This window comes from Giraffa tippelskirchi, chromosome 13 (assembly GCF_054371585.1).
Source record: "Giraffa tippelskirchi isolate mGirTip1 chromosome 13, T2T-mGirTip1v1.2.pri, whole genome shotgun sequence".
NCBI classification, from domain to species: domain Eukaryota; kingdom Metazoa; phylum Chordata; class Mammalia; order Artiodactyla; family Giraffidae; genus Giraffa; species Giraffa tippelskirchi.
In genome coordinates this window covers 96,940,695-96,954,195 of record NC_137287.1, presented here as the reverse complement: position 1 = coordinate 96,954,195, position 13,501 = coordinate 96,940,695, and positions in this window count along the sequence as shown.

The window sequence follows — 13,501 nt, the reverse complement described above, 5'->3', positions numbered from 1 at the left end:
GTCTTAGAGTGAGTGTGGTGGGGACATGACCTTACCCAGGAGGGTCTGAGTGGACCTCTGACCATTAGGAGGAGGAGGATGCTTTGGTGGGAAGGCTTAAGTCCACTTGGGAATGACATAGGAAAATTGGTTCCTGCTTCGTGCATTCCCAGCGTTGGGAGCCAGGGTTTTCGGGCTTTTGGAGGCCTGAAAACTGCTTCTGGGTCTCCAGGCAAGCCTGGGCCAGCTGCAGGCCTGACTCAGCTTCCTGTGTGGGTGCCGACCCAGGAAGGGACAGGCTGTCCTGGTTGCTGCCCCTCCAGCCTCGTCCAGACCCGGCCTGGCGCGTCCTCATGGGTGGGCACTGTGGTTTCTCCCTTCTAGTTGCAACATGTAGTGAGACCATCCAGGCCCCAGTGGGGAGTGTGCAGGGGTGCCCAGAAGCCTCCAGGGTCCCTCCTGCCCCAGGAGTGGGGAGCCGTGCATACCAGCCCCTTCCCCACATCCAACACAACTCCCACCCTGCACCTGTCCATTCCTGGCCTTTAAATAGCTGTGACTAGGCGCCCTGTTCCTTGCTCCTCGCCAGGGCCAGTGTGCACAGCACAGACTTCCCAAAATTGCCGCTCCTTCCCACGGCCCATGGGGAGGCTGGCCAGCCCTGGGGCACAACCGGAAAGTAGCCAGAGGACACCCTCATTTGGTGGGTTAGAGAGCCAGGACACTTGGGTTCTTGCTCGCTGTGGACTTGAGGAGGAGAGCAGAGACACAGGGTGTGGGGTGGCAGCTCCCACAGCAGAGGCTAGCTGGTCTGCGATGCCTGGGAGGGGGCCTGGGTGGCCGTCGCCTACCCTCCCCGGTCTGGGACTGCCTTCTTCCAGAGGCTGAGGCCATTTAAGCCTTTTGGGCACCACCGGTGATGATGTGGCCGCAGAGCTCTGGTCAGCAGGCGTGTGTGCAGCCCGATCCCCCGCCCCAGGTCTGAGAGTGGCCAGACCGGGCCCATCCTGTCGTGGTGGGAGCTCTCTCCCCGGTTCTCCCTGAGCCTGAGCAGAGCCACCCAGAGCCGTTTCCGCCGCCACCTCAGTGCTCTGTTCCTGGCTAATTTTAACCTGAGTGTGGTGAGTGCATTTCTTCAGGAAAACCATTCTCCTGATCAATCTGTGCAGTGCCCGGTGTGGACAGCAGGCTCACGCACCCGCCGGGCTGTCGGGCTGTAACTGGAGCCCATCAGCTGACCAGGACAGGATAAATCCGGCTCCTCTGACAACTGTTCTGATGGTCTTATCTGGTTACGCACACCCCTCCCCATGCCGCTGTCAGTCCTTAATATAACTCTGACATCGTGCCTGGTGCTGGGACCAGGGCTGGGGCGGAGGGCTCGGGGACGGGTCCCCCGGCACCTGGGGAGTGATGGAGGCCTGAGAGGACCCGTTTCCTGGAGTGGGAGACCAGGACTGGCTCTCAGGGTGAGGGGCTACCCTGTCACAGGCCCGGTGGGGCTGTGGAGGGCATGCAGGCTGGAGCTGGGCTTGGCGGGGGGCCATGATCCCCTTCAGGCTTCTGAGACCATGGGTGATTTTAGGGATAGAACTAGAGCTTTCATCAGAAAACTGAAGGGTCTGATGCGACTAGTTTTGCTGGGAAAACAGACACAATCTCATTGGTTCTGAGAACACGTGCATTTTGTGACATCATTTTTTTGAACAGATCCTGAGCCACTCTATGTCCTGGGACTGTGTCCCTGGGGGAAACATTTGTTTAGAGGGACTCCCTCCTGGCCCTGCGGCCACATCCCCCAGGTGGACTAGTCTTCTAGAAGCGTCCATGTGCATGGACGTCCATGTGCTGGGAGTCTCCTCCCAGTCAGGCTGTTCATTTCAGCTCTGTTCAGAAGGGAGAGGAAGAGGGAACTGGTGTGGATGAACAAAAATCTGTAGGGCTCAGAAAACATCCCTTGCACAAGCCTGAAGGGCAGCCCTGGAGGGGACCTGGGACAGGCTGGGCTCGGGGTCATGCTGGGAGCTGGCCTGGGGGCTGTGGGTGAGGACTCTGGCCCAGTGGACCAGAGGGGACCTGCTTGGGTCCCAGGGCTCAGGGTCTCAGATCCTGTGGTATAGCCTCCCCAGACAGAGTCAGATGAGAATAAAAGGCAGTTTAGGACAATCTACTAAACAGCAAACCCTATAAATGCCAGAATTTCTTATGCTATGGGGCTGGCCACTTATTTCAGAGGTGCTATGTTAATGTCACATATGGCATAAAAGTTTTAGTGGGCATTAACTGAGCCAATGATATAATTACAGCCATAAATTGAGAACTCCTCTAATTCCCGAAGTTAGGAGTAAATCTCTAAATATTTATTTCATTGTGGCAAAGGGAAAGAAATGCTCCAAATGAGTTCATCAATAATCCTGAATTTGCCCCATTCTGTACCACGGGCCTCTGGTGTGGGAGCCTGTCAGACTGGACTTGCCTGTGGACTGGAATGGCCCACCCCGCACAGATCTGGGGACAGAGCAAGCATTTAAACAGGTTTGTTGAGTGACTGATTAAAACATAGATGAAGTGGGAGAGAGGGCCTCAACCCCTGCCAACATTTTGCTCTGAGGGGTAATTGTGTGAGCCCCCTGCCCCCTAGACTGGGGCATAGACAAGGGCGAGAAGGAGCCACCCAGGGCTGGGCCCTCAGTGACCCCCGTGAGCAATCCTCATGAAAGAGCATGGCCCTTGCATGTGGGGTGGTGCCTGGTGGTCCTGGCAAAGGTCAAGCATTCCAAAAATATTTGTGAAGCAAATGAAAGCCTGTGGGCATGAGACCCTGGGGGTGCGGTCAGAGGACCCAGAGAGACAGGCTGACCACATGGTCACCAGGTCTGTCCAGGGACACTCAGTTCTGTTTGAAGACTCTGAGGCCTCTGTAGAGCCCAAGACTCAAGTGAGGGTTGGGGCTGTGCCCAGGGATTCTCAAGTCCACCCCCAGGGAGGTGGGGAAACAGAATGAAGGGCAGCACAGGCCCTGTGCACTGAGTCCCCTCAGGAGTGGGCACACACCCCCCTTGGAATGAGATGCTGAGGGCTCACTTGAGGCCACTGGGCCATTTGCAGAGCCTCCTGGGTGTGTTGAATGCCTGCTCCAGGACAGGCCACCCCATGGGACATGAGCCACTCTGGCCACATCCCCAGGCTGAGCAGGAAGGAGACGCTGCCTGTGGACCCACCTGTCATGGCAGCTCAAATGCTTTGGGAATCAAGGTCCTAAGATAGCTGTGATGGTCAATCCTGGCACTGGGAGGCTCCCTAATCCCCTCAGGCTGTGGCTGCCCTGTGCCTGCAAGTACCCGAGAATCACCCAGCCACCCAGAGGGAGTGCCTTGGCCCTCCCCTCCCTGGCATCTGGCCAGGCCCTGGGGGCCCAGCGCATTGGCAGCTTCTTGTCTGGAGCAGCCCCCACCCTCAGGGCCTCCTGGACGTCAAGCTTGGATCTCTTCCATCCATCTGTTCACTCGACATGTGTTTCACAAGCACCTGCTATACGCCGGCCTCCTAGGTGCTAGGAGACAGTGGTGGGAAACCCGTGGCCCCTCTCTGTCCTCCTGGGACCACAGCCACGTGACCACATGGATGATATCACATGACAAGCCCCAGGATACTTGAGAGATGGGCGGTGCTGATGACCCATGAGTGAGGGAGGCATCAGAATCTGGGGTGTTGGCACCTTCCTGGGAGAGGAATCATTTCCCCTGAAGCTTGGGGGGGGGCTTCCTGAGGAACAAGAGGGGCACTCCAGGCTTGGCCTCGCCAGACACACTGCCCCCCACATTATAGGGGCTCTTTGGAGACCCCTGGAATTCCACTGGGTCTCCTGGTCCCCAGGCTCCCTCCCCTAGAGACGTCCGCACAGCCAGGTGCAACAAAGTGGCCATCACCCTCGTTCGAGAATGTCTGGGGACCCCAGCACACAGCAGCCCTGTTGGAGGGTGTCCTTCCAGGTCAGCTAAGTGCTCGGCAGGAGTCAGAGCCTCCAGCCAAGCCCAGGCGGGACACGGGGCTTCCTGGGAGGGTTGGGAGGGGTGCTGGCTGCAAGCCTGTTACTAGTTTCTTCATCACATTTAAATTTTTCATCAAAACCGTGGCTTTCTGGATTCCACACCATGTACCCATGATGATCTCAACTGTGTACAATATTTTCAATGCAGAAGATAGTATGAATGGCTATGGTAGTTTTTTTGCTTTTGTGTAAAATTAATAGACTTAATTTGGGGAGCAGTTTTAAGTTTACAGAAAAGTTGAGTGCAGGTTACAGAAATTTCCGGTATATCCCTCCCCTATTATTAAAATCTTATATTGGTGTGATATGTTTGTTATTAATGATGAGCCAATGTGGATAGATTATTATTAGCTAAAGCCTGTAGTTTACATCAGGGCTCACTCTTGTGTTGTACAGTCTGTGGGTTTGGACAAATGTGTGATGACATGTATCCACCATTATAGATCACACAGAGTAGCTTTCACTGCCCTAAAACCCCTCTGTGTTCCACCTGTTCACTGCTCCCTCCCCCCAACTCCTGCCGACCCCTGATCTTTTTTACTGTCTCCGTAGTTCTGCCTTTTCCAGAGTGTCATAGAGTTGTAATCGCAAAGTCTGTAGCTTTTTCAGATTGGCTTCTTTCCCTTAGTTTAATTTACTTAAGGTTCCTCCGTGTCTTTTCATGGCTTGACAGTGCAGTTCTTTTCAGGACTGAATAAAATTCCACTGTCTGGATGCACCACAGGTTTTTATCCACCACCCGCTGAAGGACATCTTGGGTTGCTTCTGAGTTTTGGCAACTGTGAATACAGCTGCTATAAACATCCATGTTCAGGATTTTGTGTGGACAGAGGTTTCCGACTCCTTTGGGTAAATACCAAGGAGCACAGTGGAGAGCATAGTAAAAGTATGACAAGTCTTATAAGAAATCATCAAACTGTCTTTCAAAGTGGCTGCCCCATTTCGCATCCCCACCAGCCCCGAATGAGAACTCCTGTTGCTCTACCTCCTCGCCAGCACCTGGTGTGTGAGTGTTCTGGATTTTCGCTGTTCTAAGAGGTAGGTAGTGGTGTCTCATTGTTCTGATTTTGCATTTCTCTGATGATAAACTATGGGAGCATTTCTTCATATGTTTGTTTCCATCTGCATATCTTCTTGGGTGAAGGGTCTCAAGATCATCAGCCCACTTCTAAATCTGGTTTTTTGCTTTCTTATTGAGTGTGAAGAAGTAAAAAAGCATTAGTCGCTTCAGTCATGTCCAACTCTTTGCATGTGACCCCATGAACTGTAGCCCACCAGGCTCCTCTGTCCATGGGATTCTCCAGGCAAGAATACTGGAGTAGGTTGCCATGCCCTTCTCCAGGGGATCTTCCTGACCCAGGGGTTGAACCCGGGTCTCCTGCATTGTAGGCAGATTCTTTACCATCTGAACCACCAGGGAAGCCTCTATTGGAAAGCAGATGTGTGTTTATCCTTTATCGAGTGTGTGTTTTGAAAGTATTTTCTCCTGACTCTGGCACATCTTTTCGTTCTCTTCTGTGTCTATCACAGAGCAGAATTTAAAATTTCCATGAGGCCCAATTCATCAATCTTTTCTTTCATGGACCTTGCTTTCGGTTGGTGTCGTATCTGAAGAGTCATCACCAACGTCAGAGTTCCCTTGGTTGGAGATAGTTTTCCTTTAAGAGGCAGAAGTGCTGAATGGTTTGCAGTCTTTTTCTCTGGGTTTTATTTAGATTTATTTATTTTTTTTATAAGCTGCAGTGTGCTCTGCTAAATTGCCAAGGGGAAGCCAATTACACACTGAACTGGGCGAGAAATGTTGAACAAAAATGAAGTTTCTGTCTGGCAACTTCCAGCCCAAATTGCGCTGGGACATGAGACGGAAATCTCCTTCAGCAAGATGATGCCCTTTGCTTGATGTCTTGGTGGAGGGTTCCCACTTGGGGTGCCATGCAAGGACACGAAATAAGGCAGAGTGTGTCAGCCTCTGCTGGGGTTGGGGCTGGTGGGCACGCCTATAAAGAAGGGGCCTCAGAGATGGGGGCTTAGTGAGGCACGATCCAGTGAAAGCAGAGTGGCAACTGGCCAGGCAGGACGCACATGTTGGCCCCAGAATCAAAAGGCATTTTACAGAGTCCACCAGAGCCCTGCTCCTGCCAGAACACACACTGTAAATCCAGTGACTTGAAGCACATACGTGTCATCTCACAGTCTTCAGGGTCAGAAGTCCAAGATCAATCTCCTGGGATAAAATCAAGTGGTCCCTGGGGCTGGTCTTTCTGGAGGCCCCCAGGAGGTTGGTTCTGGTGTCCAGAGCCCCTCCGTCCATCCTCACGGCCAGCGGCTGGCACCTTCAGTCCCTCCTGGCTCCACATCACGTCTCTTCCTACAGCTGTGTTAAAACGTCTGTGGTCCGGTGTTCAGATGCACTGGGGGGCCCAGGAGAGTCTCTCCATTGTAGTCCTTAGCTGCACCACACGTGCAGAGTCCCTGCTGTCCTGAGGGTCAGGACACTGTGTCTTCAAGGGCTGTGGTTCTGCCTCCCACACGGGGACGCAGTGACCTGGGACGTGCGGATGGACCAGCCCTGCCGGAGTGCTGCGCTCACCACAGCTCACTGTGCTTCTCCGAGCCTCAGCCTGGCTTCCGTCAAACCTCAACAAGGCTCTGTGTCGACCCTCTCGGAGGACAGAGTGACAGCCATGCCCCCTCGGAATGCCTTCTAATCAGATCACTTCACTGGGCCAAAGGTCACTGCGGGGCTGGATTAGGAAGCGCCACCGAGGGGAAGCGGACAGAGAGGGAGATGCTGGAGACGGCGGAGTGGGTGGGCTATCTTGGGACGTGGGGCCAAGTCTGTGTGCTCAGCACCACCCTCTCCCCCGCCCCCCACCCAGCATGTTGGGGAGAAGGTGCAGGCGAGGGGTGCTGTGAGGATGGCCGTTGCAGGCCTGATTCCCACCAACCATCTGCCCTCAGATGCCAGGCGGGCCCTCACCCTCCTCTCCCCCCTTCCAGAGTTTTCTAGCCGTGGCATGGGCCTAAGTTCCTCTCCTTGGGGCAACCGCTGACCATGCCTGTGTCTGGTGTCCCATTCTGCCTCCTGGGGGCTCTGAGCTCAGGGTCAGCTCACTGCCGGCCCTTCTAGGTCAGCCAATGTGGCTCTGGGGCAGGAAGGGGGGCGGTAAAGACAGGCACTGTCATCCTGGTTATGGATTAGAGGTACAGGGCACACCATTACGACCCTCACAGAAATCTGACCCTTTTTTCAGGGTTCCTCTGATAAATTTTTTTCTTTAAGTAACAGACTATATTTTAAACAGCAGTTTTAGTTCTACAGAAGAATCATGCAGGAAGCACAGAGATTCCCCTTATGTTCCCACCCCCCTCCATGTGCACAGGCACAGTCTCCCCCATCATCCACACCCCCCACCAGATGGTGCATTTGTTAGAACTGATGACCCTGCATTGACACGTCACCACCACTCAAGGTCCACAGTTTACATCTAGGCTGACTGTTGTACACTCTGTGGGCTTGGACAAATGTTCAATAACATGTGGGCTTCCGTGGTGGCTCAGACGGTAAAGAATCCACCTGCAATGCAGGAGATGCAAGAGATTCGGGTTCGATCCCTGGGTCGGGAAGATTCCCTGGAAAAGGGAATGGCTACTCCAGTATTCTTGCCTGGGAAATCCCATGGAGAGAGGAGCCTGGTGGGCTTCAGTCCAGGGCGTCACAAAGAGTCAGACACGACTGAGACACTAACACTTTCACTTCCCTTTCATGATAACATGTATCCACCATTATAGCATCATACAGAGTATTTTCACTGCCCTAAAAATCCTCTGTGCTCTACCTGTTCATCCCTCCCTCTCCCCACCCCCTGCCAAACCCTAATCTTTTTACTGTCTCCATAGTTCTGCCTTTTCCAGAGTGTCAGAGAGTTGGAATAACCAAGTCTGTAGCTTTTTCCGATTGGCTCCTTTTATGTAGTTAAATGCACTTAAGGTTCCTCCATGTCTTTTCATTGCTTGTTAGCGTGTTTCAATTAGTGCTGAATAATATCCCGCTGTCTGGATACACCACAGTTTATTTATCTGTCACCTGCTGAAGGACATCCTGGCTGCATCCAAGTTTGGCGACTATGAATTCAGCTGCTGTCAACCTCCACGTGCAAGTTTCTGTGTGCAGAGGCTTTTCCTTCCCTGAAGCCTCTAGTGCTGCGGGATGAACTGCATCCCCTGAAAACCTGTCTGTTGGAGTCCTCACTCTCAAGACCTTAGAAGGTGACCTTATTTGGGAATAGGGTTGTTGCAGGTGTAATTAGCTCAGACAAGGTCACTCTGGAGAAGTGTGGCCCTAATCCAAATAACCTTATGAAAAGGGGTCTTTGAGACAGACATGCTCACAGGGAGGCACCATGTGCAGATGAAGATTGAGGCCGGGGAGATGCTTCTACGGGCCCAGCAATGCCAAAGATGCCCACAGTCAGCGGAGCTGGAGAGGGGCCGGGGGCAGGGCCTCCCTGGGGAGGAACCAGTCTTAGGAACAGGACTGGTCGGTGGGGCCTTGTTACGGGGACCCCTCTAGAGTCACACGCATATGCTGGGCAGCACACACAGCCTGCACACTGTCTCACTCACCTCAGATGCCGGGCTCAAGGGGCTATCACTGGTTTGCAGGTGGAGGCAGGTGGCCCCCATCACCTGCCTCCCAGTCGGCTCCCCACAGCCCCGACTCAGGCAATGGGGAGCCAGAGAATTTTGTGTCCAAAGAGTCGGAAGCTGACAGTGAGTGCAGGGACCCTGAGCAGCCCACAGCCCCAACCAAGGTCCCTTGGGGACCCTGAGCAGCCCACAGCCCCAACCAAGGTCCCTTGGGGATTGAGTCCAAGGCGGCACTGCCAGCCCCCCACCCCCACCCCAGCCCGGCGGTTTGCAGCTGACGAGGCAGCAGTTATTCCTGCAAGAGAAGCGGCCTTAGCTTTCCTGACTCTTCGATTGTGCAGCCAGGTCTCTGAAACTCCGTTCGTCAGAGCTGCAGGCTGGGGAGGGACTGTGGACAGGGAGGCCGCAGCCAGCCCTGAAATGACCTTGGCCGCGGGAAATGCCCTTTGTGATGTCAAACTTAATTATTTCTGGGAGAAATGTCAGCCGGGCCCTGATGAGTTGGAGCTTTGTAGGCAGAGCTGCCGCTTGGCAAGCTCAGTGCTGGGGTCTGGGGTCCGGGGGACGCTGGGCACAGGGTTTGGGGGAGGTGCCAGTGTTCAGACCTGGCACCTCTGTGGGACATGTGGGTGTTTGAAGCCCCACTCCAGGTCTTGGTGGCCTTGGTGAGTGGGGATGAGCGCAGGAGGGGGAGATCACTGCCCCGGGGTCAGAGTGCAAAGGGCCCCGGGCCCAGAAGTAAGTTGTTGTGAAGGCTTCCCCACTGTGCCCACCTCCTTCCTGGTTCATCACAGCCCCCACCCTAGCCTCCTGTCCTGGACCCACCGTTCTCCCCTCTCGATATTCCCCAGGGGTCTCCTGCCCTTAGAATAAAATCAAAGTTCCCAGCCTGGCCTGAGACCCCACATGACTCCCATCTTTGCTCTCTCAGCCTCTGCTGTCTTCACGTTATATTGTTCACAGGGGTCTCGGTAGCCCCCAGGGCTGGATGCCTGAGCCCAGCCCGCCTCACCCCGGGAGCACCACGTTTGGAATCACTGAGGATGGCAGAAGGTGAGCATGCTCATCTATGAGGACTCTGATGCCCTCCGAGGTGCAGGGCCTGTATTTCAATGACCCCCGCATCAAAAGCACACCTGCTTCTCCAATAGCACCTGCCCAGGCTTCTCAACACATGTAGTCAAACATTCAGAACATCCTTAGTGACTTTCACCAGTTTTGTTAGAGGTTTACTTTCACAGTGATGACTGCCCTTAACTGAACAACCTCCCCTTCCCAAGTCAGACGCTCCTCTGGGCAGTGCCCATGTTGGCTCAGGCGGGCAAGCGTCATCCGTGGTTGGTGTTTTATTTTAGCAAAGAGGAAGTGGAGGCATGGATGGGACTTGCCCGGGAATCTGGTCCAGAAGGCAGCTGCTGTCTATGGCCATACTACCTCAAATGCACCCGATCTTAACAGAAGGCAGCTGTGCCAGGACTGACCCTAGGACTCAGAGCTGGTGCTGTTTCCTTCAGCTTTGTCTCAGCCCGGCTGCACAGACCAGTGGCCCAGGGGGCCTGGGCTCCTAGGGGGACAGACCTCCTGCTGGGCCCTGCACAGAGTGGGTGGTATGGGTCCCCATCAGGCCTGCCCTGTGGTTGTGGATAATCAAAGCCTCCATGCCCACCCCCTGCCCACCAGCTTCCTGGGAGGCAACCAGAGATTAGCTGCCTAGACAATTAAAAATCCTGTTTACTGGCAGCGGGACTATTTCAGGTTTCACCTTTCAGCCAATCGATGCCCAGTCTGCACTCGGTCAATACCCGGCTCTCTGGTCAGGACGCCAGCAGAGGGAGGGACCCTACTCAGGGGTCCAAGACGGGGTGGCAGGGGTGGTGAGCCTGGGGCCCCTCAGTTCTTGTCGGGAGTTGGCATGTGGCCCTGCCTACTGGACCTTGGCCCCCAGGCCGCCCTCTTGACCTAAAACCAGAACTGGGTGGCGGGCTTGTAAAGATGCTGAGTGGGGAATACAAAGTGCATGTATACAGCAGGTGATCAGTGAATGCTGGCTGTGCCCATCATGAGAGCCTCCGCCTTCCTCCACATGAGGGGAGTGCAGTCTGGGTGCCCTGGTGGCTCTGGGGCCTGGCCCTTCCCCAAGGCTGTATGGGGAGGGGAGAGGGCTGTCCTGCCACCCACTGGTCCCTTAGCCCGGCTCAGGGCACATAGCCTCCTCTGCCTCTTTCTCCTCCTCGTCTGGGAGATGCTCACAAGGAGCCAAGGGCAAGTGGAAAGGGTCCTGCCTGATTGAGGCCATGCCCAGGGCAGGCCACGACCTCCACACACATTGTTTCTGTCCCAGGGTCATGCTCACATGGGCTGAGCCCCTGGCAACCCTGCACGTGGGAACCTGGGCTTCGAGTAGCCACCTCCTGGGGACAGTGCCATCTGGAGAAGGTGAGGGGCACCCACTAGACTGGGACTTGGTCCCAGGTGAGGCAGTAGGGAGAAGAGGGGAGGCTCTGGACCCTCCTAGGAGGTAAAAGTTTCTTGAAATTACCCCCTCTCAAGGTAAGCATCCTCTTTGCCTACCCCACCCCCATTTACCCTGGCAGCAGGGCTGGGAGCCAAGACCCATGGTCACATTCCAAATGTGAACTTCTCCATCTTGTCTTCTCTCTGACCCCTGAGGTGCCCTGGAGCTGGTGGCCCCCGACAATGGGGGCTGGAGGAGTGCATGCAAAGCTGGTTACCAGAACCAAGGGAGTGGACGCCCTCCCCATGACCCCTGGGGCCACCGTCTTTGGAGAGAAAACCCCCCAGAACACCAGGATACCCCCTAAGACATGGGTGGAGGCCAAAGACAAAGCCTGCTGCCTGGCACAGCCCACAAGGGCTGGACTTGAGCTGCTGTGGGTGCCTCCAGCCTGCCAACTACAGCCCCCTTTTTCCCCACCATCCCTGGTGAAGTTGGGGCCCCAGAGGACGCCCCACCATGGTCAGGGACCTGGTGGGGCTGAGCGTTTAGATCCCTGGGCAGGTGAGGGGGGGTCCCCTGTTCTCAGGCAATGCCACCACGTGAGGAGCTTGAGACAACCATGCCTAGGTGTCTAAGCCCCGTTTACGTTGTCACTCAGTGTGGCCCTGGGAGAGAGACATATTTTTAAGGGGACTTCTGACATATTTATTGGTAGGGCTAATTAAAAAGCCTGACCTGACTCGGGGGCCGGGAGAGGCAGTGAGGTTGTCATATTTAATTACACCTATGGAAGGCGTGAGCTCGCCACGAGAACTTATTGGAGAAATGGTGATGCCGGAGGTGGTGGGGTCTTCAGCTGGGGCACAGGGTGAACCCCAACTCCCTCACAGCAGCCCCAGGCCCCCAGGCTCACCAGGCTGTCACTCTGAGGGAGGACCAGCCTCCTCAGTGGGCCTCCAGCCTTGAGAAGGCTCTTCCTCATCTTTGTCTCAGTCCTGAGAGGGGCCCAAGGGAAGTTGTGGGGGCTGGGCCCCAGGGAGGGAGTCTAGGGAAGAAAGTGGGGAGAGAAAAGCCCCTGCAGGGGAGCTGGGTCAGGAGATGGTGTCCGAGGCATCGTGGACTGTGCTGCCCCAACGTCTGCCGTGGGGCCTGCGAAGGTTTGTTGAGCACCTACTGTGTGCTGGTCCCATCCTCAGCAAGTCCGGAACACACCAGGAATCAGCCAGGGCTCTTGGGGCTCTGGGGGTCGACCAGAGGACAGGCTGTGATGGGGGTGGTTGAAGGCGCCCACATCACGTGCCTTTCAGACTTCGTCCTACTTGTCTGCTGGACTCTCACTGCTCATTTGTGGGGTGAGGGTGGGCTGGCCAGGCAGGCCTAAAGGGGAAAGTGACTGCAGCAGCTCCCTCAAACCCACATCCCCCAGAGCTCCGCCCCCAGTCCTCTGATCATCCAATCCAACTTGGCTTCTTAGGAGCAGCTATTCTGGGTCTACCCAACAGGTGCCGGGTGGGGCTTGACTCTGTGGTGATGTCAGCTTCCCGAAGTGTCCTGCTTGGCACCTCTGCCCTGATTGGCCAAGTGCCCCCAGCTGGCTCTGCAGGGGGGCTCCAGGCCTCACCCAGGGGCTGGAGAGTGGAACTGAGCCCCGATGTGGGTGGGTGCCACCCCTTCCAGGAAGTCCTCCCTGCCCCCTCCCCTCCTGTTACCCACATCGCTGCTGATTCTAAGCTGGGCTTTCTGGCAGGAAGGCCTGGGCTGTGTTTGAGCTGGCCATTGGGATCTGAATCTCCGTCATTCCCTGTGCCAGGCTCCCTCCCCAGGGGCGGGGTCCAGAGCCCAGACCAGCAGAGCAGGGTGTACTGTGTGGGCCCAGCAAGTGTCCTCCAAGTGAATGTGTGAATGGATGTGCCCCACCTCAGTGCATCTGTCAAAGGGGGTTTGTGCTGCTCCTCGGAGGCCCTGGTTCCTGGGGAGGGGTCCAGTATCCAGTGGGCACAGCCTTCAGCCCAATGCCACCTCTGTGCCCACACCCTTGGTTGAAAGGGCCAGACTCAGAGGCATGGGCCCACAGGCGGCTTCCTCAGCACAGAGCCGAGGAGACCACCCCCAAGCCCTCACCCTCACACCCCCCAGCCCCTTCCCTGTCCCGCCCTGCCCCTGTGCCTGGCCTCCAGAAAGGAGCCCTGGGGGCAGCTGGGCACAGTCCTGCACCTCACTAATTAAAGAAAACCCAGGGAAGGAACCAGAACCGAGGCTGGCGTGAAGGCGGAGGGGTCAGTGGTGGACAGAAGAAAATTTATATTTTTTGGCATTCGCCTGCCTCTGCAATGACATAATCAGAAGGTTTTTTACTGACTGGG